Source organism: Myodes glareolus, chromosome 9 (assembly GCF_982192425.1).
Source record: "Myodes glareolus chromosome 9, mMyoGla1.1, whole genome shotgun sequence".
Taxonomy (NCBI): domain Eukaryota; kingdom Metazoa; phylum Chordata; class Mammalia; order Rodentia; family Cricetidae; genus Myodes; species Myodes glareolus.
The window spans coordinates 99454526-99481289 of record NC_142034.1 but is presented as its reverse complement, the minus strand read 5'-3'; the positions used below and the strand labels follow the sequence as shown (position 1 = coordinate 99481289).

At 43.0% G+C, this 26764-nt stretch overlaps 1 protein-coding gene across 19 annotated transcripts in view; it reads right to left on the bottom strand.

The window, feature by feature from the left end:
• The window catches only part of Rbfox1 (RNA binding fox-1 homolog 1), a 1977377-nt gene that overhangs the window by 557576 nt on the left and 1393037 nt on the right, over nucleotides 1–26764 (bottom strand). The gene's annotated exons all lie outside the window — the stretch shown is intronic.

The following is a 26764-nucleotide window of genomic DNA, read 5'->3' as shown; positions in this document are numbered from 1 at the left end:
TCCTAGAGGCATCTCTCATTCTAATCATGTAGACAATCAAGACTAACAACGCAGCTCCCAGACCCTAAAATATCCTTAGCAGAAAGGAGTACGAGAGAGCTTAAAGTAAAGAATCTATCTCATGGGTGAGATGACAGGATTCAAACTGAACCAAACTGATGCCGGCTCAAACACATGCAAGTCCATAGGCTGAGCAAGGCTACAAGCCCTGAGACTCGCAATACGGAAAGAGCTGCAGCGACGAAGAACTGGTGTACACGGGACTCTGGCACCTCTAACTCAGATGGGGCGGCTGGCACCTTCTGCTTCTTGTTTTTGCTTCCAGCGAACCTTGAGCTTCAGTTAGCCCAAATGGCATCCCCGCTTCTGCTTTCTCTGCCTCTGCCTCTTTGGATTGCAACCTCCTCCCACCTGGTTGAACATGTGGTCCCTCTGCTAGAGATGAGATTCAACCCAAGATGACGAGATGGCTTATCACCGTGACACAAACAGGAGGCGGCTGTTGTCCATAAATCAAGTTGTCAAGGTATAGCCATGCCCAAACTCTCCGGTTCAAACGTTACCAGACCAAAGGCAACATTCTGAGTGCCGCTCCTCAGGGGGCGTCGGCAAACACTGTCTGCATTTGAAATTCTTCTCAGAACGGAATTGATGATACAATCAATTCCTCAAGCCTTTTCCTTGAAATGAGGATACCGTGACATTTTCTATCTACTGCGACCTCCAAAGCTTTACTTTTAGTGATTTTAATAACAAAATAAACATAAAAATATGCAAATATTTCATTGGAAACCATCTCCCCCCATTGGCTGCAAGGCTGGTGGGGTAAGAAGCTGTTGCTTTAGTGGATACATTCAAAGCTCTTTATTCTCATGCTCCCATGGGAGTTATTTAAAAATAATTAATCCAGTTATCAGTTATCAGCTCAGTTGAATAATTAATCAATCACAGAACGATGGCTTACCCAACACTGATTAAGCTGCCGGTGGCCGGTCTGTGTGAGCGGCTTCTAATCTTCTATAGAAATTGAATACCACTGTGAAGTGTTGAATCCTACACAATCGGCATCAGAATTTGAACTTCATGAAAGTCTTCATTAAAGAGCTTACTATTCACTGTCTGAATCTAGGAAATGATTTGAGGGACTCTATTTAATCAGTGTGGGGACCTTGATGTAATATGCTTTAGTCAGATTTGGTGGCTCAGGACTGTAATCCTAGCCACTTAGGATCACAACTTCAAGCCTAACTAGGGCTACAGAGTGAGTTCTGGGCCTGCCTAGGTAACTTTGTGAGACCCTGTCTCAAAATAAAAATCAAAATGAGAGCCGGGTATATAGAAAAACTGAAGGCTGTTTTGTTTTGTTTTTTCTAGCACTGACTAGGGAAACTTTCTCTAGAGCCAAGAATATCCTCTCTTTTGGTCTACTCATGAGGATCAGCGAAGTTTAGATTGGCCCAGCACGGGACAGAAACGGTGTTAAGAGATGAAAATGATAGCCATGTTCTGTTTCTTCATAGGCCGCTGTGGGGGAGCCAGCCATTGGCAAAGGCTGGGGAAGTCATGAGGGAACCAGTAGAATGATTACCTTTGCTATCACTGGGTGAGATCTGTGCTTCACACGTCACTGATGGGGAACCAGCAAGAAAACTTGTCTAGAGAAAAGTCCTTCCCTGCCTGCTGAGTGTAGCTTATGGCCTCGAAGGCAAAGGAGGGTGAAAGAGCTACACGAAGCCTTGCTGGGGTCTCCCAAGCAATCGACAGCACCGTGTTAGACCAGAAAGAAATGCAGAACACAGAACTTCTCAGTAGAATCTGCGATACGGATGTGTCCTCACACCCGCAGTCACAGGACGGCCAGCTGCCCAGCACTGGCATGCAGTTAGGTGGGATAATTCTGTGTGTTCCCAGGAGAACATGAACCAGGACCAAAGGAATCGAGAGAACAAATCACCGAGGCAGTTCTGAACAAGCCAGAGTCCTTAAATGGTGATTCACAAACAAGAAACAGGAAGGTCCACATCGTCTCTTCCTAGGAAGAGAAGCTCTGTTAGACACACTCGCTACAAATGGTCCTTGTTTTGACATGGAACTCATAGTGCCTGTAGCTCTCCCTGATAGAGGCCATGGCAGGACTTTTGGGGGGAAAGAAATAAGGAGACTGATGGATAAGTCCTTGGAAGGAAATGCTCCACCTATTCGCCAGGGTTCAATAATGGTTGACTAATTTATCATGACCAGCATCCTCTACTACTATTACTTGCTTGGTAAACCTTTATCCCAGGTCAGGTCAACCCTGGTAGTGGCTTCCAAACCAAAAGAACACTGGATATTATTTTATCCTATCTACTTTCATTTTTGGATTTTTTTCAGTTTACTAAGTGCACAATATTGCTATTAATTATGGCAAAATATATATTACATAAAGTTAACGTTCTAACAATTTTAAGTGTATGATTCATGCACACATTGCCATTATCGATACACCTTGGTCCTGCCTTGGTCCTCATCTTGAAAACTGCTAATTCTGTAGTGAGCTTAAAGTGATAACTCTCCAGTCCCCTCCAACGGCCAACCCTGCCAACCACCATCCTAGAGAGTTTAGCAATCTTGGTTGTTGTTGTTTAATTAAGTGTATGTGTGTGTGTTATCTGTGTGCAAACAAGCACACACAGTTACCCATGGAGGCCAGGAGAGGGCACTAGATTTGGAGCAGAAGTTACAGGTCCTCTGGAAGAACAACAAGTACTTCACTAATCCTAAGTGTTCGTTTTCTCTCTCTCTCTCTCTCTCTCTCTCTCTCTCTCTCTCTCTCTCTCTCTCCCTCTCTCTCTCTCTCTCTCTCTCTCTCTCTCTCTCTCACACACACACACACACACACACACGCACACGCCTTTTGCAACCTCCAAGCACACCAACAATTTGAACATCTTACACACCCAGAGGTCTCCCTCTTGCCTCAATGAGCACCTTACTCTCCTTTTGTACATTCCTTGTGCTTTCTCTGTCTTGGAGCAAAGGTCTTTATGGGGTGCTTATTTATGATGTCATTTTATTTTTCTTTATATAGAGGAAAAAGAAAAGAGATGGGATACCACCAACAAATTTTCAAAGTATTTACAAATTAAAGTTGGTAATGAAAGAACTCTGAGTTGTACAATGTCCTCTTCTAAGCTGGGGCCTTGTGCTACACAGTGAGACACAAGTGCATTGGCAAAATCGGGATCCCCTTACATGTAATGGGTGTGATCGGGCAGCTGGACCTCTACAGTGTTGTTATGTGTTATGGGTGTGGTCGGGCAGCTGGACCTCTACAGTGTCTGTTATGTGTTATGGGTGTGGTCGGGCAGCTGGACCTCTACAGTGTCCGTTCCCTCTTGCCCTTCCTCACATACTAGTCTCCTCTTAGGAAGTCTTCCTGCACATTTTCAATCCGAAAGATCTAATTGGACATGAGACTGATGGGTAGCGACTTATATGTTCACTTACTTGGCTTAACACTGAATTGATGCACCTGTGTTGGGGGTAGAGCTGGGAAGAGGGTCCAGAGATTCAAATTATGATTCTTCAACTTCCAAAAACTATATAGTTCTGAGTGTGTTCATAAATATCCCTGCATATCACTGATATGATTGGGAGGCTCATTTTCATATCTTAGAACTGCCATATGACACTGTGACAAAGGCACACCCAAGAGCATATCATACAGCACAGAGTAAGTGCCTGATAAAGTACATACATTAACATTAACAATAGCATAGGAGTCATCGCTGTCTGGGGAGCTGTGGAGACACTTCAGGGGGTGAAGTGCTTGCTGTGCAAGAATCAGGACCTGAGTTTGAATCCCAAGAACCCACAGAAAACCAGGCACTGTGACTCATTTCTGTAAAGGCAGTATTCCTATGGTGAGAAGAGAGGAGGAGCTAAGAGGAGTCTCAGAAGTGTGTAGGCTAGCCTGGTGCACACAACAGCAGGCAGAAAAGGGGATACTTGGTCTCAAACAAGAGGGAGAGAAAAATCCCTGGACCATTGCTTGAGGATGTTCTCAAACTTCCACATGAGTATTGTGGGATGCACATGCCCACAGTGGCATACACACACACACACACACACACACACACACACACACACACACACACACAGACAGACACAGAGGGAGATGTAAAAAAAATACTGTTAATAATTTTTCATACTGAAGTGGACCTAAAGGTTAAGGATGGCTCTATAGCACAGGACCAGCTAGGACAAGAATGCTCACCTATTTGAGTCTCTATTTCTGGTGTCTCACCACCATGGACCATTAGCAAATGTATTGGGAGCTCACGTGATGTAACAACTATTTGCTAGTTCTTGTTCTAGCTCACATATCTTCTTTTTACTTTTCTTTACGTAGTTCTCAAGAGATAAATTTCTTTGCTATGACTAAGTAAACAGGTGAGAAGATCCAGAATTTCAACTCAACCTTTGTTTCCTCCTTCCCCTGGCCCAAAGCAGACTAAAGCTCTGTGGCATGACTCTCTTTGGGAAATGTTCTCAGTCTCGATCAGAAATAATAAATGTTATGATTCTCCTTGGAAGTAGAGAACCACATGCATACAATGCAGGTTGGCTACTGCAGTCACTAATAAATATAAGAGACTTCAGGCTGTGAGGGTTGAAAGCATGGAGTCTATAGAATATACTTAAACCCCAACCCTCAGTGCCTCATCTGGAAACAGGGTCTTTATAAAAGCAATCAAATTAAGATGAGGTCAGTAGGATGTGACATAATGACTGATGTCCTTAATAAAGGAGAGCTTTAACTGAGCTACCAAGCTGCTGTGGAGAGATCAGGTGACAACACAGGACAGGAAGAGTGCCATCTGGGTAGACCTAGTCCAAGGAGAGCCAGAGACCATGGCCAACATCTGATGTCAGAAGTGGCATGAAGAATCCTCACCTGGAGCTGTCAGGCTGAGCACAGGCTGCTAAATTCTTAATTCCCCACTTGTTTAGTGTGGGAGATTTATGTCTTTCCTACACCACCCACCTCAGGGGGAAGAGGGGTTATTTCTAACCCTCTGCCTATCTACAAGGCTCACAAACTCCTTCCATGACTATGTCCATGTGAGTGATTAGGGGCAAGACTTATGCCACATGACAATTCTTGTTTACTTCCTTTCTCCGTGTCAATCCCACATCAGTGTCAAGGGTACCTGAATCTCTGTGTGCTGTGTATCAGATACTGAGCCTCACTGGTCTTTTCTGTTCCAAAGAGGTAGAGTAGAAAGAACAGACTATCCAGCCTTCCCTATTGGTCAAGTAATATAGACAGGTAGAGGCAGGCAAACTTTGAAGAGATGCACGCTTGCCCTAGGGATGTTGGTGTTCATGCCGAGATTGCTGGGTCACAACCTAACTCCAGAAGCATCCCAACCCCTTCTGTTACTTTCTCTACAGTTGACTTAACGATTGAGCAGATATTTTGCCTCCTCAATAAAAGCTAAAGCTTGAGTTTCTTTAAAGGAATGCAAAATAGCTAATGGGAGAAATTGGTTGTAGCTGGAAGCGAATTTCAGAAGTACATTTTGTTTATATTAAAACATCATTTAAGTATCAGTGCAAGGGAAAGCTGCTAACAGGCTGAGTTTAATATGACTAATCGTCGTACAACTCCAGAACATTCCATTTCTGTCAACCTGAAAGATACTATTTAAAAGCATTTTCAAGTCACTAATATGGTGCGATGCCCTAATACAGCACAAATTATAATAGGAAGACATGTACTTGGTACCGAGTATTTGCTCAGGAGCTTGGTCACAAATTTGATCACTGTACTAATACGATGACAGGTTGCAAATACCTCATTCCTCTACACCATCTCCCCATTAAGCCCCTGTTTATGCTGTTACAAATGGCACAGTTATTCACAGATTAGTTCATCTCTGAGACTCTGTGTGCTCTCAGTGCTAATATATGCACTGTTTGTGCCACCTACAGAAGGTTGGAATTCCCATTCTGGCTCTCTTCAGAAAATCCATCATGTCAGATGCACTGCAGTCAGTGAAACATGATCTACTCTGGGTGGTCCAATGGGGAGCATCACAGATATCCTTTGAAGCTATTCACCCCATGCCAAGACTTCCTCTCCCAGGAGTGTGAGGGGTGGTGCATAGCCAGGAAAGAGCTTGCTATGAGAAATAATCTCTCCAGAGCCGAAGCTCTGCAAGACCCTGGAGGGATTTGTGGGCAGGAACTTATAGGTCTGTCTACAGAGATATTCCCAAAGAAATCCTCTGGAGTCTCATCACTCTGCCTAAGAAAGCAAAAGGATGTTGTTGCTTGTGCAAACACCCTCCACTCTCACTCTCCAGCTATGCTCGCCCTCCGTACTGATTGCAGGAATTGATCACTACCCCTTCCCCCCAAAGTAACAGCTGTCCAGGGGAAGAAGAAAATTACCAAGAAATCAAAGATCAAGTCCTTTGTGAAAGTATATGACACAATCACCCCATGAAAACAAGGTACTGTGTGGAGAACCCCGTGGACAAAACTCTTGTCAACAAAGAAATCTTCAGAGACCCAGATCTGAAGTGCAAGGCTGGTGGGAAACTGAGATTAAGTCTGGGGAGCAATACAAGACAGGCAAGAGCAAGTGTTTTCCCAGAAACTTCAGTTTTAAGCTTATTTTGTTTCCAGCACTAAAATAAAAAAAAAAATCCCTGGGAAGGCATCCATAGAATACTGTCAAAATTTTATATAGAAGAATTATAGACATTGGGAGGATCTCTGCATTTTTAAATCTTGGTAAGTTATTAATTACTCTTTTCAAACAAGTATGTGAAAACACATTGGCCTACAACTATACAAGCACTCCATTTGCCCCCACTTCTAAGCCCTGCCATTGATTTCATTGTGGTAACCTGCCAATGCTTTGTAGATAACGGCTCATTAAAACTGACTTCTCATAACTGAAGGCTTTGAGTATCTGGAGCAATGAACTTTCATTGATGGTGTCCAGAGAAGACAGGTTACAAGTAGGCCCAGGGTATGAGTCATCTCAGACATGCATACTTCCTGCAGTCTACCCATTTGCAGCAAATAGAACCCAGTTCACTGATCTGCCGTGAGACCAGTTCGCAGTGTTAGGTCCCCAGAACTCTGCCCTGACTGTCCCTGTGCATTCTCTGTACACTCCAATTGCTCTACCTCCAGGCTCTCCTTTTTATTCAAATGTATTCACCCATGGGTAGTCTCTCCCTCTACCCCCCTCCCTCGCATCCCTCACCATGCTTTTATAATAGTGCCACAGGATGAGTAACACTTCCAGTTCCTTCTCCCTTTCTCAGTCTCACTGTGTGGCATAGAGAAGCTCTTACAGTTCTGCCGGGACAAGCTCCATGGGACTCAGTCATTGATGCTCAACGCAGAGCTGCGGAACAGACTGCAACCCCTTCCAAAGGAGATGCACTCTGGTGTTTTCTTACTATGACTTTGAGCTCATTTTCTTCTCTGACTTTGTTTCTGAGGTAGAGCCTTTTGTGCACCTTAAAGCTGCTATGTGGCAGGGGATGCTCTTGATCTCCTCCGCCGCCTGTTTTCTCCTCCCTATGCTGGGATTTCAGTGTGCGCCACCAAACATGGCTTTTATCCAGTGCTAGGACCAAACCTAGGGCTTGGCACATCCTAGGCGAGTACTCTGTTACCTGAGATACATCCCCAGTCCTGAGCAGTCCTTTACAATGTTCCTAAATGGTGTTTTAACGTTATATATTGCTTGTTTGGCCATATTATCTGGTGGGTAGGTTGTTATTTTCATCAAATTGAGAAACAGTTATATCTTATTCTTTAATTTTTTTTTGTTTCATTTCCTCTCTCCTTTTCATTTGGAAATCCAATTAATTTTCACTGCAATGATTATGTATTATTAGGGGCAACATTTTTTAATTTGCAGAAATGTCCATTGTGTGAAGATGAGTGCTCGTTCTTCGCTGTCCCTCTCAGTTTAGCTGCTCTGTTCGGTCTTCACACTTATGGATTTCTTCATTCAATATCCCACTTTCTGCTTGTCACACGTTGTAATTTCAGTCCCAGCATCTCAGTTTGGCTCTGGTTTGTAGGTTTCAGTCTGTTTTCCAAGTTTCTCCTCCATGAACTCATGTTGATCTTTCCCTGCAAGGCCTTCAATATTTGCAATAATTACTCTGAATCCCCTATGTATTTTAAGTTTTCTGTTTGAGTTGAAGTAGAGGTATTTTGAAAATAACATTTTCTATTTTTTTAGAGTTTCATACATTTATAGAATATACGTAGTTGCATCTACTACCACTTCCCACTTAATTCCCCACCAATCCTCCCTCCCAGCTTCATGTGTTCTTTTTGAAAGAGTTATTAATAAATCATGAGCATAATAAATAATGCCCATAATCACATGAATGCGTGGTCACACACTGAGGAATGAGCAACCTACCAACAACTATGTCCCCAAAGGAAAGTGACTCTCACTCCCTTCTAAGCTATCAACTGCCAATAATAGCTCCTCTGACAAGGGTGGGCACTGGGGACCCCTCCTCCACCTATGCTGGACTTTTGACTGTCTTGACTTTATGTAGGTCTTGTTCAGATACAAACAGCTGATTTTCTTTCCTTGCAATACAAAACTAGATGCTCCCAATGAGAAAACCAATGACCATACTTTCCTTACAATGAAACTGGCTGGATTTGTTCAAGACATGAGTTGGGTGTCTCAAGACTCTAGTTGACCAACCTCTTGTAGGATACTGTCAGTTAAATCTTTCTACTCTATTCTGCTGGGTGCCTGATATTTGCTGTCAAGATGGGGCAGGTGCATGAAATCCACAAGTGTGATGCTGGGCATTGCATCTATGGCATGTTTGGTAGACTGTGCAGGTTGTAGAGGGCTCGAATTGTGCTTTCTTCTACCAAATTGTGGCTGAGTTGAACTCTGCAAGGCCTTAAAGCACCTGTGCACTGCTTTAATTCTGTATGTCATAGCCTCCCTCCCCACCCCGTTCTCTTGGAGAAGATCAATTTGGGATGTGACAACAGTGTTACCATCCTACTGCACGATCTTCATGAAGGGCAGGGATTCACCATAGTTCCTGAAGGGTCGGGCAGTTATAGCATTGGGTTTATATAGGACATGAGGACTCAGTTACATATTCCAACTTTTCTACCCTATGAACACAAATTGAAAGTTCCTGCTCACAAAATTGTAAACTGAGAAAGTAAGGCATTTATGGCTGTTGGAGCACGTTTACTGAGTCTCCTTCTCTACTTTGTATATCAGGAATGGGATGTGGTAGCTTTGGAAAAAAATCATCTACATATACTATGGCATTTGGAGACTTGGTCCCAGTGGTGACATTATTGAGAGAGGTTATGGAGAAGGTGCAACCTACTGGCGGATGTAAATGGAGTCTGCACTTGGTTTCCCAGCAGCCCAGACCCAAACAATCACACAGAAACTATATTAATTACAACACTGTTTGGCCTATTAGCTCAGGTTTCTTATTAACTAACTCTTACATCTTAAATTAACCCATTTCTATAATTTTATATTTTACCACTAGCTTGTGGTTTGGTACCTCTTGCTTCTTGGGTGGCTACATGGCATCTGCCTGACTCCACCTTCTTTTTCCCTGTATTCAGTTTAGTTTTTCTACCTACCTATACTCTGCCCTGCCATAGGCCAAAGAAGCTTCTCTATTAACCAATAATAATAAAACGTATTCATAGCATATAGAGGGGAATCCTACATCAGGAGGAAGTACTAAGGGTGAGATCTGAGAGTGTTTTTAGCCTTTATTTTGTATGTGCTTTCTGTTTTACCTGTATTGTATGTATGTGCACTGCATGCGTACATACCTACAGAGACCAGAAGAGGGTGTCTTATTCCCCCAGACGGAAGTTTTAGATAGGTGTTAACAACCTTGTGGATGCTAGGAGTAGAGCCTGGGCTCTCTGAAAAAGCACCTCTTACATTTTGAGCCATGTCTCCAGCCAGGAGTGGTGAGAGTTTAAAATACTGCCCCAGTTCCAGTTCATCAACTGCTTCCTGTTTGGAGTTAAGGATGTGATCTCTCCAGGTGATGGTGGCACACTCTGTAATCCCAGCACCTGAGAGGCAAAGGCAGGGAGATCTCTGAGCTCAAGGCCAGCCTGGTCTATGGAGTGAGTTCCAGGATAGCCAGGACTACATAGACAAACTTTGTCTTAAGAAAAAAAGAATCTCTCACCTGCTGCTGTTATTCCTGTGCCCTACAATGATGGGCAGAGGGATGGGTTCACATCCCTCTGGAATCTTAAGACAAAATAATCTCTCTTCCTTAAACTGCCTTTGGACATGACATTTTATCACAGCAGCAGAAAAGTGACTAATACACCATGCTAACTATTAAAAGCCAAAGTCACCAATATTTATTCCATTCCTAGTAAGGCATGGACACTGGGGAGCCAAACAATGAATAACACAAGCACACCCCAGCCCTGATGAAATGAAATCGAACAGGAGTGGGAATATAGGAGGCAGAGACCGTGAGCCAGCAAGTAAGTAGATAAACGGGATAATCACAGAGTATGGGTAAGTGTGGCAAAGGTGATAAGCATGCTGACATGTGAAGACCGAGAGTAGCATTAATTAAGTTCTGGAAAGGTCATTCTGGTGCAAAGGAGAGAACAGAAGTCAGATCATCATGATATACTCTCCAAAGCAAGACGACTCGGCTAGGAGGGATAGAGTGCTCTTACTAACAATTATACCAGTAACAGGAGCATTCTTTGGCAACGCCAGATACATGCTTTTACTAATTAGACTTTAAAAGAGATACCATGGTTCTGAGGCTGCTGGAGCAAAGCTGAGCCATCATGTTGTTCCCAACTGCATGCCTGAGGGTAAACATGGGAAGGAATCCGTAGACATGAGAGAGGCCAGAAGGTTGACTCTACAGGAGAGGGAGAGATGCTAAGGAGGTGGAGAAGTCGAGAATGCCTTCCTATCCAAATCCATCACCCTGTTTAGATTCTATTACAGAGAAAGATGGCAAAGGAGGAAGCCCAGAGTAATGTTTCTGTGTGCAAGGGAGAGCGGGTGAGGACCTGATAGAGTGTAACTAAGATTTTTCAGTTATATATACATAGCTACAGCCTTTCAGACATTAGGACTAGAAGTTTTAACATGTTAAAGTGAGGGGACATTAAACAGACCTAGTCACGGTTGCTTGGAAGAATAACTATATCTTCTTTTAAGATCTCGTAAGAGCTCATTCTACATCTAACTAATGTACTTATTGGGCCCTGTATGATTATTACAATATTTGATGCTGTCTTACAGACTGCAAAACTCTTAGAAGCAAGACACAGCCCATCTTCTCACCTATACTATGGTGGTTAGTTTTCATTGCCAGGTTGGCACAAAAAAGAACCACCTGAGAATAGAACCTCAGTTGTCTGGATCAAATTGGCCTGTGGACATATATACGGGGTATTGTCTTGGCTATTAATTGATCCGTTTAACTGTGGGCAGCACCATCCCGTAGGCTAATCCTTGAACCATATAAAAGCAAAGACATTTTGCTGAATGCAAACAAGCTACCAAACAGGGATCTATTTGTTTCTCTATGCTTTTGTCTGTGGATATGATATGACTATGGATTTGAGTTCTTGCCTTGACTTATCCTCAGTGATGGACTGCAGTGTGGAACTGTGAACCAGATAAACCCTTTCTTCCCTAAACTATTTTCTGCAGGATTATATACAGCAACAGAAATGAAACTAGGATGCATGGTTATATTAGATATTCATCAAAATCTTTCAGAGTAACCCAATGACTGCACAATTCCAAAATTTCAGTGATTCTCAGAACAGAACAGCAGCCTAGATGACCAGTGTGCCATGCGATGTCCATCTTCAACAGAGGGGACCCTTGTTCGTCAGCTTTCAGGAAGATGCGCTCACACACTACACTTATTAGGAGTCATTTCTCTTATTGCTAGACGTAGCCAGAGGGCAGCATGACAACACGCTGCTGTGGACACAATGGTCTGCACGCAAAGCTTTCCAGATTCTAAAGTGAGCCCGGCGCATTTCTTCACAGCCTTCTCCCCCAGCCCCCACAGTCCTTGCTTCGTCAGCTCTGCTTTTGTCCATCAGTGCATAGTGTGGTGGTCTGGTTCCAATTTCCATTCGGCACCACTTGAGAGCTGAGCAAGGCAGGGAGGCTGAATCTTACACATTCGGTTTCAGGGGAGCACACTGGGCACGGTGCTCTCAGCTATTTAGAAAATTATATTTCCTAGGGCTACACTCCCAAATCAGTTTATGCAAAGGGAGATGGCTCGGCAGTAGAATATTTAGGAGCAAATGAACACAGCCAGGTTAATCAGAACCACTTAAATGTTAACTCAGCTAACTTGAAAAGAGCTAGATACTTAATTCAGACATCTATGAAAAAAAAACATGCCTTTAGTGTAAAGTTGTCAAAACATACATGCCATCATGATTAAGGCTGCAAAGCCACTGAAAATAACAGTATAAGGATTGCCAGAAAATTTAAATCTCTATGTTGTTATCGGCAGAGAACTCTCGAGTGTGCATTTATCTATGCTTGCATGGGCTGTATTCGAGGCAGACAGGATTTTAGAAATCATGTCCTCAGGTTTTCTATCCAAGAGAGCTTCCATACTCTTAAAAGAAGCCTGTAAATGAGAAATGATGCTAGGGCAAATATAAGTGCATTCAATATAGCTGTTTTCCTTGTATATGAATGGAATACCATCCCATCAAAAGCTGTGTCGTTATTATAGAACCCTATAATACAGTATCCTGATTACATCCTCGGTATAGTTTACTTTTTATGCCAAGACATAGTTTTGCTAAGTTTTCCAAGCTGTCTTGGAACTTATGATCCCCCTGCTTCAGTCAGTCCAAAAGCTGGGAATAAAGTTGCATGAAAACAGGTCTAGCACCGTTTTTACATTTTCAAGACGACCTCTTCTGCTTTGATGACCGGCCCTTGACATCTGGCCGGGCCTATTACAGTCAGGGAAAGTGAAGGGTTAACCAAGGAGGCTTCCATATCTGACCATGCCTGGAATAGTTGCCCCCTCCGACGATGCCTCAGCTTCTTTTGCGAACTCATAACAGACTTTCCCTGTGAGCGTGGTCTCTCATTACTTACTGGAGGCAGGAAGGGGCTTTACCATATCCCTTTGCAGTGGTGAACTGTTCGCTTTCTAGATACAATTTGCTCTGTGGTTCTGATAGATATCTAGACAGACAGGCAGATGGATGATCTGTATTCAAAATCAGTAACTGGATGGAAGTGCAAAGCTCCTATGACTTGCTGGCCCAGAAGGTAGATTTCACGCCCTCTTACCCCAGTCCTTGTACCAAATTGTTACTTTGTAATTCCTTTTCTATATAAATATCTGGTATACAAAAAAAGTATTTCAACTACTTGGCCTCTCAGTGGAGTGGTCTTGATGCAGATAGATCCTAAAGTAGAACCTATAGACAGACCTGTAAGACCTCAGCTAACATTCTAGAGAAATCTCTGTATTTTAAAAAAACAAACAAACCCCCCCCCTCTTTGTAAGACAGGATTCAGGAGGTGACTGTCAAAAAAATTAACCCGAGCACCCCAAACTGCAGACACTCATCAGCACACGTCCACAGCTTCTTAACTAGCTAATTAGGCAGGCCAGACATTGCCAGCTGTCAGAGCTTGAAGATAGTTGGGATCTGAGAAGACCTGACCTCAGTTCTAAGACTTAAGCTGGACGCAAAGTGTAAGCACCTGACCGCTTTCTCTTCTCCTCTCCACAGCAACTCTCAGTAGCTCCGATCCTTTCCCCCACGAGGGTCCACACTGGCCTCCCCACTGCCCAGGATCTAAGGGGATGCAGAGCCATAACTCAAATGAAAACAAGTTCTCAAACCCAAGCTCTACAACTAAGCAGGATTCTTGCAACTAATACATTACTCACTTTACTCCTCTTTAAGTTCTGAATAAAGAAAATCGTCTTATTAATGTGTAAAATGTCTTGTGCTTGTACTCAATGACTACAGGTGTTCTCAGGCCAAGTGTTTCAAAAGCTCCGGAATATTTCAGGAATGCCCTTGCCTCCCATGAGTGAACTGCGCTACTTTAATTGTATAAGAGTATCTGTTTATTGTTCCTAGGTGGAGAACATCACTCATGTGACTGTGGCTAGAAACACGAAGGACAGGGCCATGCACAGAAGGACAACCATGCATCTTCTCTATGCACCTGTCCTCTTCCCTTCCTCATGCTTCGGAGAACCTGCCTGTCCTGGACCCACCTCTGGGCGGGATCTGAAGGAGTCAAATTCACAGAAGCAGAGAGGAGGATGGAGCTTGTAGGGCAACTGGGGGAGATGCTGCATGGTGGGACAATACTCCAGTTACACAGAGTCCTGACTAGTGTTGAAAAGCAGCTTTGCTGGCCTACAAGAGAGGAGATTTTTAATGTTACTAGCAAGAAAGATAACAATCACATAAGCTAATGTGTATGCCAATTAGTTCAGTTAAATCACTTCACGAGATACCAACACCCACATGCGAATGTCTAAAATTTTATTTATTAATTTTTTGTGAAAGTGTGTTTTTGTAAGTGTATGTCTGTGTACATGTGAGGGCACATGCCTGTAGGGGCCAGACACCAACTCTGGCTCTCATCTCTTTGTTGGTATCAGCATTGTGTGTGTGTGTGTGTGTGTGTGTGAGAGAGAGAGAGAGAGAGAGAGAGAGAGAGAGAGAGAGAGAGAGAGAGGAAGCCTCTGTCTAGTTTAGAGTTTGCCAAACAGGATAGACTGACTTGCTGGTGACTACCAAAGACCTGCCCACTCCTACTTCCATATTACTAGGCTATAAATGAGCACCACCACACCTGGCTTTCTTAAAATTGGGTTCTGGGAGACAAAATGGGTCCTATTGCTTACAAGGTGAACACTTCCCAATAGATTTATCACTAAGCCCTTTTTATGCTGATCAACAAAGGCTTCCAAGAAGGACCAGATCTTAGATCTGCAATCACTCTGCACAAGAAGTAGGTCTAGGGAACACATGCGTATGCAGATGCCACACTGCATGATGGGTAGGAGTCAGACAGCTGTAGAGAAATGATGGCACTGAGAGGAAGATGCCTCTGGGTCTCATCAGGTCATGAGTGGAGCTCAAGGCACCATGGGCAAGGGATGAAAGAAAATGACCTGGATACCTCAGATTATGTTTTAGATGACCTCAAGGCAAAATTTACCTCTGATAGAAGACAGTTGGAGAGGCGCAAAATCCCATGTTAGAAACAAGTACTTGAATATGAAACACTGGGATATGGACTCCCAAATGCCGCTTGATTTCTCACTTGGAAGTATCTACAAATGAGTCTGCATGGAGAACAGGCCTTCCGGTGATGGAGTGAGCACAAGCCTATCACTCACATTGTCTGCCCTCCATCAGTCAATCAGGGATCCACTAAGTCTGTGTAACTTGTTGAAGATGGGGTGCAATGCTAGGAGTCAACATAATAATTTCTGCCTTCAAGAGTGCAAATCCTCTTTCTTTTCTTTTCTTTTTTAAGAATAAGACAAGTGAACAGACACATACACTTTCACCCATACCTGTTTATAAATGCTTGACAATAGAGTAATAAAGTAGACGATATACCACTTCACAGAAGAGCAAACTACAACACTCTTGGAATTGTTTATTTGCTCTTATTTATTTTTGTTTTCAGTTTAATACCTCGGGAAGACCAAACACTGATTTTCTGGAGCTGTCATAAGGAAATACCCGAGACCACTGGGATGTGAACAGAGAAATTATTTCCTCTTAGTTGTGGAGATAAGAAGAGATAAGAAGGCTGAATGGTAATATAAGGACAAGTTGCCCAGGATTCTCTGTTCTCCTCCTGCGTCCTCACATCATCGTCACCCCTTTTCCTATAAAGATATAAAGATAGCAATCATATTGGGCTGGGTCAGACCCATGAGTCCTCACTTTATCTTTGTCACCTCTGTAGACACTTGTGTCCAAATACCACACTCTTCTGGAATATTCAGGGTTTAGACTTTACAGTATGACTTTCAAGGAGTTGAAAATGGAAAGCCCTGACAATCTCATGTTTCAAACATTCAATACTCCGTTGGTTGTGCTATTTTGAAGGCTTGGGAAGTTTTAGGGGGTGGGAGCTGACTATAAAAGTAGATCACTAGGAATGGGCTTTTGTCGGGTACAGCTATCTCCGGTTAAGACCACAGTCTCTGTTTACTGGCCCATTGCCACGTGAGGAAACTCCACTAGACAGTTGTGCAATAAGGAGCTAAGCTACGGTTCCACGCCTCTCCCTCCACCGCAGACTGAAATCCCTCTTTAAAAATGAACAAAAAGAAAATCCCTGCTTTTTAAAGTTGTGTGTCAGGTATTTAGGTCACAATGACATAGGAGTAACTAACCCAGAGAGACACAGCTCAGCCCCCACAGAAGCATGAAAATCCAATATCTACAGAATGATGCTAAAACATCAAAATATTTCACCTGCTAAGTTTTGAAATCAATATTCTCAATTCTCATGCTCAATATGCCATCTCAGAAGCAGGTTAGGAATCGATGTTCTCTTGGTCCATTCCCAGTTAGTTCCCAAAGTCAGAGTCAGGCTCAGGTGCCTTTTACAATCATTCTGGATGGCATATTCAATGGTGGTCATCTAAAAAATACTAAGTTTTCAGAGTGGCATATGATGACCTTATGTATTCCATCCATTACCTGTAAAGAATTGGGTAGTGACAGTGTGCAGGTACATTATTGGACTTGTACAAGAGAACAATAGTGCTCCAAAGACCCTGAAATCAACCCTAGCACCCCAGCTTCCAGGACTCATGAACACTCACACCCCACTGTAGAGTTGATTGAGTGTTGACAAATTACTGTATAGGCTGTGATCTGATAGCTCCTTGCCATGGAAGTGGGTCAATATAGACAGATCTCCCTGCTCTGTGCATAGCATCAATGAGAGCTCCACCCGCCCTGCTGCCAGCACCGGAAAGCACTGGCAATGCTCAGAGGCATCAGGGAAGCATTGCAGGATGTGATGAAGAGTCAGCTTTTAGCAAGCCTTTCCCCAAACTCTCGGCTCTGCAATTCTCCAACTTTGCATGTCTCCCCAGTGTATCAGTAGGGATTCTTTGATCACAGGAAAAAAGGAATGCTTCTGACTAACTTCAGCAGAAAAAGAGATCACTCAAAGGATGCGAGGTAGCTCAAGGGATGGATGGATGGATGGATAACCAGGCTTAAAGACATAAAGAGAGGAATCAGGGAGGATCTAGGATGCAGCCCTGGGGATCCCCCTTCGCTCAGTGTACAAAGATATCACCATAAAAATGAATCCACTCCTTATTTTCAATCCCAACTTTTTTTCCAGTTTTGCCCAATCTCACTATGCTCAATATCCAATGGCTCAGAAGCAAGAGTCCATTTGGTTAACCTTGGTCATAACTCCATCCATCAGCTAGAAATGGGCCCTTAATTTATCTTCCCTTGAAGACTGGATATAATGGAGATTTGAAGGGACCCTAAATGGACAGTATGGTCCTGGCTTCTGTCAGGACAGAAGAGGTTTTAATTATCAGACTTCCCATAACTAGCATCACCTGGAGAGCATGTCTCAATAGGGAGAATCTAGTTCAAGTCGACCAGTGGGCATGTATTGTGGGTATTGTCTTGCTTATGCTCATTGGTGTGGAAAAGTGCAGTCCATGCATGGGAACTAGTTCCTGGGTTTGGGTCCTTGACTCTATGAGAGTGTGAGAACAGATTTATTGATTTGTTTCTGCTCTTGGTGTGACAAGTTGCTGAAGTCCATGCTGTCTTGACTTCCCTGAGTTTGTGAGATAGAATTAACTCTCCTCTAAGTCGCTTTTCACCACAGCAATCAAAGAAGAAACCATTAGCTTAGCTATTGTGCTTGATGTACAGTGCTTACATATACAGAAACATAGCCTAAAAAAAAAGGTGATCCTAGGCCACAAAGAAATATAAGGAGCTCTGCTGTCCCATTGTTTCTTAGGGCCACCAGTGGGGTCGTCCAAGACAATGAGGAAAATGATGTTGACTTCCTTTCATTCATTGTGTTACTGTAATGGTCATTCCACCTCCAGGCTCTCTGCGGATTCAAGAAGCTGACAAAGATGACAAAGATTAAGGAGAATCTATTCAGGAACCAGATGAGAGAAGGGCACTGGGTAACTTAAATAGGGACCCATGCTTACTTTCTGTTTAGGGTTTCTCTCTCTCTCTCTCTCTCTCTCTCTCTCTCTCTCTCTCTCTCTCTCCTCTCTCTTTATCTCTTTCTCTGGTTTTTTGAGACAGTATTTTTCTGTGTAACTGTTCTAGGTGTTCTGAAACTAGCTCTCGTAGACCAGGCTGGCCTTGAACTCATAGAGAGAGATCCACCTGCCTCTGCCTCTCAGATGCTGGGGTCAAAGGTGCGCATCACCACCACCCAGCTAGGGTTTCTCTTTATATGGGCCATGAGAAGGAGGAGTTGGTTGCTGAGGGGCATAGCATGGGTAGTTCTTGAGTTGGACGGACAGACTTGGATTATATAAGCCTTTCCCCACTGTGCATGTACTTTCCCATGAAGCATCTTGTTTTAATCACATGCACATCCAATTAGACAAAGGCATAAGGTGGTAAAAAGTGTTTCTCTCTTAAAAGTTCACTAGATGACACAATTGCTTTATTGTATATGCTCCCCAAACCGGGTCAGGCTGAATTTGTCCCTTGCCTTCTTTCTTGAGATGTGCTCTAAGGCATGATTGAATGGAAAGTTACCATAAAGGGGAGTCACCAAGTGGCTAAGAATAAGGGATTCATTTCCCTGTGTGAAGTGGAGTATACATGCGGCTCTGTGCAGGTAAAGATCCTAGACTGCCGTGTGCAGTATTAGAAGATGGGGCACATGCCGCACCCGAGCAAAGTGCAGTCCGGGGCTGTTATTGCCATGCATGCTGATATCAATTCCACTGAAGCCCAGTGGCTTGTTTCCTCTCTTCAGAGTAGAAACAGCTATAACTTCCCCTCCATCCTCTGCCCTAGCAAGGATCTCTTTTTCTAAGAGAATGGTATTCAGACCTCTGAAGAACAGAACAGGAAGACAAGTCCTTATTGAGCCTCAGTCAACGGAATAAAGAAATCCACGATAAAGTGAAATGTCAGCATTGTTAGCAGTTTTGCTTGGAGATTTTTCACACGGATTTAATAATAAAATAAGGAACAGGACAGGTTTGCCCTGGGCAGGGGTGTGGGGACCGGGAGAATGGGCTGAGCCGAGTGCAGGGGAGAAGGAGCGAGGTGTTGCTTTGCCGTGCCCCTGGACTGTCAGTACTGACAGGGCAATGGTGGCTCCAGGAAGCAGAGATTATGAACACAGGTCAGCCACAGGACTGGCCGCCAAGGATGAAGGAAAGGGCTGCCAGTGCATTTAATTAGCCATGATGATGGGGACATTGAAATCTATCACTAATTCCTGGATTTCTTAATCCAAGCTTTTGTGCTACTCAGTTAAGGTTCTAGCCAAAGTCACGAAGCACTTGAGGAGTGAAGGAGTGGTGCAGAGGGAAAGGTTTTGTGAGGAAGGCATTTTTTTTTAGATATTTTTACATGTGTATGGATACCTAGTCTCAGTAGGGAAGCTGCCTTTGGAGACGACCCGCTGCAGCTGTGTGGAATGCATGCAGTTTCTGGAAGGAAAGAGAGCATTACATAGGGACAAACCCGCTCTGCTTAGAGAAAACCCAAGATGGAGCTATTAGTTAGATACTACTGAAGCAAGCAGGTGTCGTCCAAGGGTGTGTGTATGTGAGTGAATGTGTGTGTGTGTGTCCTGTAGGACACACTCAGGAATGTACACATGGTGTTTGCATAGACTCAGCAGGTGCTGACAATACAGATTTACAGATTTCAGGTCTATGCCCTCAATGTCCTTGCTGCAATTTCCCTACTGCCCCTGACTTCTGCTCCTGTCCCAGCCAGTCACTGAATTTTAGCTTCTGCCAATCCTTTGGAAGTTAATGTGAAGACTAGGAGTCAGAAGAAGCAAACATTTAAAACTTTCCAAACACATCCAGATAGGCAAAACATCTCAGGTCATTAAAACTCATGCTGCTCAACCTGATGTCCAAGACTGAGCCCCAGAACCCATGGTGGAAGCAGAGAACTGACTCCCCAAAGATTCCTTCTAAACTCCACACACATGCCTTGGTGTGTGCGCCCATGCTCTTAGACACATATTATACAAAGACAGAATAACAAATGAATTAAATGTATGCATATATGATGAATATAATAATTGGTGTCAGTTAATACTTTGATGATTTTAGGCAGAGGCACATGTTTGTGGCAAACATTGCACTTCTTGTGGAGCCTCACAAACTGCTGATCCAAAGTCAACTGGGATCAATCTGCCCTTCCCTTGGAGACTGATGACATATTGAGTTATCGGGGCTACAACATCGAAGCAAGCACGGTTTTGTGTTTCAAGCCCTTGTCTCAGTTTTCTGTATAAGAATGGGAGAAGATTGCTCACTAAAAGTTTTTGTTTACAAAGGAACTACTTTATAAAGCAACTTTTATGAACATTTTTTTAAAAAAATATAAACTTAGTAATGTACATTCAATTTGTGGATTTCCATATAAACCTAAGGACTTTTCTTTGCAGAATTTCTCTGTAGATGGAAAACCTTCAGCAGCCTTCATCTATCAAACTCTCCACAGGAGGTTAGCCAACAATGGCTCATGGTTTGTTCTTATAAATAGAGTTTATTGAAACACAGCCTCAGACATTCTCTTTGTATATGGCTCTTATCCTATACAATGGCATTGCTGTATAGTTGCCATAGTGACCCCATGGCCTGCAATAGGCTTCTATAGCCACACTCTGGCCTTCCAAATATGTAACACCTCCATCTGTGCGACCTCAGAACTTTGCATTACTTCTTCTTCATATGTGTGTGTATATGAGTGTTTGCATGTGAAAGGAAGCACATGTGTGCATATGTGCACACACGCATGTAAATACACATGTGTGTATTTACAAATATATCCATGCACAAATATATCCATGCGAAGACCTAAAGACTACTTTGGGAATCATCTCGATAATGTCATCTATTTCCTTTGAGACAAGCTGTCTCATGAGCTTAGAGTTGAGTAATTGGGCTCCACTGGTCACTGAGCTCCTAGGCTCCTCCTCTAGCACCAGAATTACAAGTGTCCAATTCTTACTCCTCACTGTTTCTCCCAATGAGATTCAGCACAGAGCTTCATACTTGCAAGTCCTTGCTTTACTGTGGAGTTAATTTCTCAGGTAAAGGCATCACTTCTGAATTTGCTTAAAGTAGAATCAGAACAGGAAGATACATCTCAACGATCTTCTGGCTGCAGACAGTTTCCAGACTTCTGCCTCCCACCCCACTCCCGCACTAATACGCTCCCGTCCTCTGGCCCATAGCTAATTGAACTAATTTTTGAGGCTTGCTCTCATAGAGTGTTTCCAAAGCATTTAACTTCGTTTTCATAGAAACAGCTCTTTTTCTTCCCGCACTCATTTTTCATCAGTTTACATAATATTGCACTAAATAATGTAATTACAATAACAAGCGCAGCTGGCAGAGGCAGCTCTGGGAACACACACAACTGACTGTTGGCAAGCAGACACCACAGCGGGTGAAAAGAAAGGTAAACTCATGCTCGTCAGTCACAGTCTGGGCTGTTGCGGCCCCATCAACGTGATTTCTAAAGATGCTGGGCAGTAGCTGACCCATTCATCTACTAAGTCTCATAAGTGGAGGTCAGGAAGGTAGGAGTCTTCCATCTGTGCCTCTCTGTGTAGCATGGACTTTGATATCTGCCAGTTTCCTGGGGACTTTGGAGGAAGTTATTTGACAAATGCGTGACTTTTCTTGCTAGCCTGCAAGGTATCAGAGTATGAGAAATGTATTAGTTTTATTACAGCATCACATCTCCACTATGCAGACAGTGACTGGCATCTGGTTCACACTCAAAAATGTTTCCTGAATAAATAACTGGGTGGGGGCAGGCTTTCCCACAATGAGCTCCTCAGAAACTACAGTCAAGAAAATATAAATCCAGAAGGAGTCATGGGGGTTTATAGCTCCTTCTCTGCTCCCCTAAGAATAGCAGAGGAATGCATGAATGTTGAAGGAGGAAGGGTGAGATGAGAGACTCAATCTGATAGCTCAATTCCAGGCAGTCTAGAAGATTCATTCTCTGATGCCTGGATGCAGGCATTGGGTTTAAGCCAAGAAGATCATTAGCAATTTGCATTTCTGCAAGCCACATCACTCTTGTATCTTGCAGAACTGAGAAACTTGCTTCTAACTGGCAAATTAAATATTGATAATCCAGATAGGCTGTGCGACATCTTTCAAACGGTTGGCACCCCAATTTCCGCGTTTTTAAAACTTCAGCCATTTGTATCCAACTACCACCAGTTTTGTCATAACTCTGGGCAATCAGTAACATTGTACTCATATTTACCTTGAAAGCTACTCATTTTTTCACCTAAATGGATGTATTTGCCAAGGAAATCTGGCATTGCCACTGCAAGCAAAATACCATTATCAGTAACTTCAAATAAGGTTTATGGGGAAAGAAACCAAAACTATTGAAATTTAACATGATTAAAAATGTTTCCTATGCAAATGTCTGGGCTAAACACACCCATTGCATTCATTGTTTAACTGCTGTGCACACACAGGCTCGGCAGTTTGTATACTTGGTCCCCTGCTGCTGATGCAGCTCTCAGAAAAAGGGGAACCTTTCATCAGTTGAGACTAGTTCCAGGATGTGGATTGCTGGGTGGCAGGGCTTGAGAACTATACACTAGCTCCACTCCCTGCTGGAGAGTTCTCTGCTTTTTGACATACCTAAGTGTAACAATAGGGCACACAACACGCTCCATCCCATGCTTCGTCTGCCAAGATGAACTACATCTCCGCAACCATTGGACAAAAGAAGTTCTCTCTTACATTGATTTCTGCCAAGTACTCTGTCATGAAGAAAAATAACTAACACACACGTAACCTGTGTGTGTATGCATATACACACATGCCCAGATAAACCTCATAAAACAAACACAATTATTATCTCCGGTTAACCACACAAGGAACTGAAAGTCCAGAGGATTTACAAGCTATGCACAAATACACAAGTGCACAAACCATGCAAAGTTTAGACGTCATTGCACTGGGCCTAGCTCTAGGCCCCTAATTCTTGACTGCTATATTTTGCAAACAATACTTTTGAAGTTGGCATAGATGCTCAGGCTGCTGCAGGCTTAAAGCCTGAGGCACACTCCCTCTCTGTTATAAAGAAAGCTTAGAAAGTGTTACAGCCTTGTTGAATCTCTTTTAGTTTAAACTAAGACTTCCTCATTGTCATAAAAAAGGATTGAGAGAGAATTGAAAAAGGAATAACTTTTTCTCTAAATGTTTCACCCTTTCTGAAAGACTTGGTGTTTGGCGCTCTGAAAATGTTATTCCACAGGGTGAGCATTCTACAGGCTGAGAAACGCAATGCCTCAAGTTCAGTGTGGCACATACTTCCCAGGATCCTTTGTTCAGCTCTCATCTTCATGTTGAGAAGTTCTCACTGTACCCAGTAGTCAGTGCCTCCTTTCCCCTATAATGTCCAACCCCTTAACACAAGGGTAGAAGCTGGTGGGTTTTCTTATATTATCTGAGAGGGTCAGAGTGAAACTGATAATGCTTATAAAAAAGTAGAGTGTTTTAATTTTTATGACTACTAAATGAAGGAAAGTGGGAGAGAGTGAAGAGGAAGAAGGAGGAAGAGGGAAAACAAAAGTAGGGAGAATAGAAGGAAGAAGAAAAGAAGGAGGAGGAGGGAGAAGAGGAGGAGGCAAAAAGAAGAGGAGGAAGCAGAAGGAGAAGATGAGGAATGAAGAGGAAAAAGGGGAAGAGAAGATGGAAAGGAAGAGATGGGACACTGCAGATCTATGTTGAATTTCATCAACCAGAATAGAGAGAGTTAGAACGGCAGAGAGTGCAAACAGACAAGAGAGAGGAAAATGACCACACATCAGACTGAACTGTTAGAACTGAGAGCAGGGTGTGATGATCCAGGCCTGTAAGTTTCAGTACCTCTGATGCAGAGGCGGTAGGCCTGCCCAATGTTCAGCGCTTGCTTGGGTACATAGGGAGTTTGGGGCCAACCTGAGTCACAAACTGAGATGCTGACTTAAAACAAATACAAAGGCTAAGAAGATAGCCTAATTCCTAAGACTTGCAGGAAGGAGGGCCTGAGTTTGATCTCCAGAATCCAGATTCAAAAATGAGGTTGTAGTGACTGATTTGTAGTCGGAGAGCTTGGGAGGCAGAGGCAGGAACATTCCTGTAACTTGCTGGCCTGCCAGCCTAGACTACTTAAGCATCAAGCTAGTGATTAAAAGGAAAAAAAGCAAGATATGTGATACCTGAGAAATGAAGTAAGGTTGTTTCCTGACTTTTACATGCATGCATCCTCATACTCAGACCCACCGCACTAGTAGGAGAGACAATGAGTTATCTAATAGTGTGCTATAACATGGAGGAGGTTCCCTGTGGGAAATGGATACCTGAGTCGAATGGAAAGAGAAAACATGGATGCATTCTCTTTGGTGACAATACTGAGCTGTATAAATGTCTATTTTATTAATTGCAAAGTTGTATTACTGATATAAAACATGAATCAGTTTAAAATTCTAAAACCAGGGTACAAACAATAACTTCAAATAAAGCAGCCATTTGTGATGGTAGAGATGGGCTGGACGCTTTGAGGAGGGTGGTTCTCGAGGCTACAGATGGCTTTCAACAAAATAATCCATCATATGGACTACGTAGCTTTACCACCTGACAAAGAATGCCATCCTTGCTTTTATATTGCACCCTATGGACACTGCCCTCATCAAATCATCAAGCCCTCAAACAACAGACAAGATCTTCTTTGTCCTCTGTACCCTTAATTTCCCAAGGCAACATCATTTGCAATAGAGAGCTCAGTGCTATCTGAATTCTGGGGACTGTGTCAGAACCTCATAAGGACATAAGCATCCATTGCTCTTTATCTAGCCCTGACCTACTTCTGGCCATCTCCCTCATCCAAACAGGAGAGGAAAAGCTGAAACCACAATACATTATTTACTAGGATAAGCCACCCACTCAAGTTGCAGAGAGAAAGCAGTGGGAGAGTTCAGTAAAGCTTAAAACAAAAATCATTTAAATAGTGGAGACAGTGTCTCAGGGGATCACAGTAACCTTAAGACTTGCTTGCATCCCTTTATAGCCAAGGATGACCTTAAATTTCTGATCTTTCCACCACTACCTCTTGGGTGCTAGGACCATAGCTTTGTGCGACCACACTGAGTTTATGTCAAGCAAGGCTTCATACATGCCAGTCCAACGATCTACCAGTGAACTCCATTCTCAGCCAACTAATGTCCTGGCGTCTGTCTCATGCAGGAATCGCTCTAATGTTTGAGAAATGTGGACTGAGATGAAGCATTAATAGAGGCCTGGGTGGGGTCTTCTACAAAACATATAGGCATAACAAGAAACGAAAGCTCTGGCCACCATCTCAGTTTCATACAGGTGAACTCATTGTTTGCTTGATAGAGGATTTAACACACCAGATGATCTATGCAATTGGAAAACAGAAAGAATCTTAGGAGTCCTAGTCACCTGGAGATGACAGCTCAGCAAATGTCCCTAGATGTAACCAAGACATTAAATTTACAAAGACATTAAATTCATTTACTGCATTATTTACTCAAGCACTTTGGAGTACTGTGGTCCCCAGGCCTCCAACTCAAACACTGCTATGTTTTGAAAAGCCGCAGATTCCATTAGTTTTCATAGCAATCTGAAAATACGTCTAAGTCACACGGTCCAGTGAGAATGACAGGTCCCTAGCAGTGACATCAAAGAGTGTTCAGTTATAACCTTAAACTGTGTTCCCAAATATGAGCATGCTTCAAAAACAAATGGAGCACAGAGGCAAGGAGTCCAGGTATTTCATAAAATTCCACAAAAGCTCATGCACATAAGGACATCCAACCAAGATACAATGAAAGCAGAATGGTACCACTGAGGAAAACAAAAACAAAAAACAAAAAAAACCAGATTCTCATTTTCCAAGGCAAATGTTCATGCAACTGATACACTGGAGTCTGCAGACTCACTTTTAAGTAACAGAACACGCTACAAAGTTTAACATTCTGGCTTCATCTCCCTTGTATACAAATGACACCAAAATCCAAAATTTATGGATAATTCAAATTCTCCTTGAAAAGGAAAAAGCCATGATAGAGGTGCTTCTCACTGAACCCAGTCCATCACCACAGTGCGTTTTCATCTCTCAGCAAACAGCTGGGAACTCTCATCAGGAAGGCAGCAGAGCCCCTGTGAACTTTGTGATCACTTAGACCCATGTTGTACATAAAGAGAGTCCAATGATGTCAAACAAATTCCGCAAGAGAAGTATTTATCGCCGAATCTAAATCAAAAAATCCATATATACTATAATGGCACTTCAAAAGAAGATCTACTGTATTTACCAGCTCAATCAATACGAAATTAGCTGGGATAAATATTGCCAGCTCTACCCGTCTTGAGATGAAGCCTGTTATTTAGACTCTGGGTCTTGAAAGAGACAAGTCTGTCACAAGCGG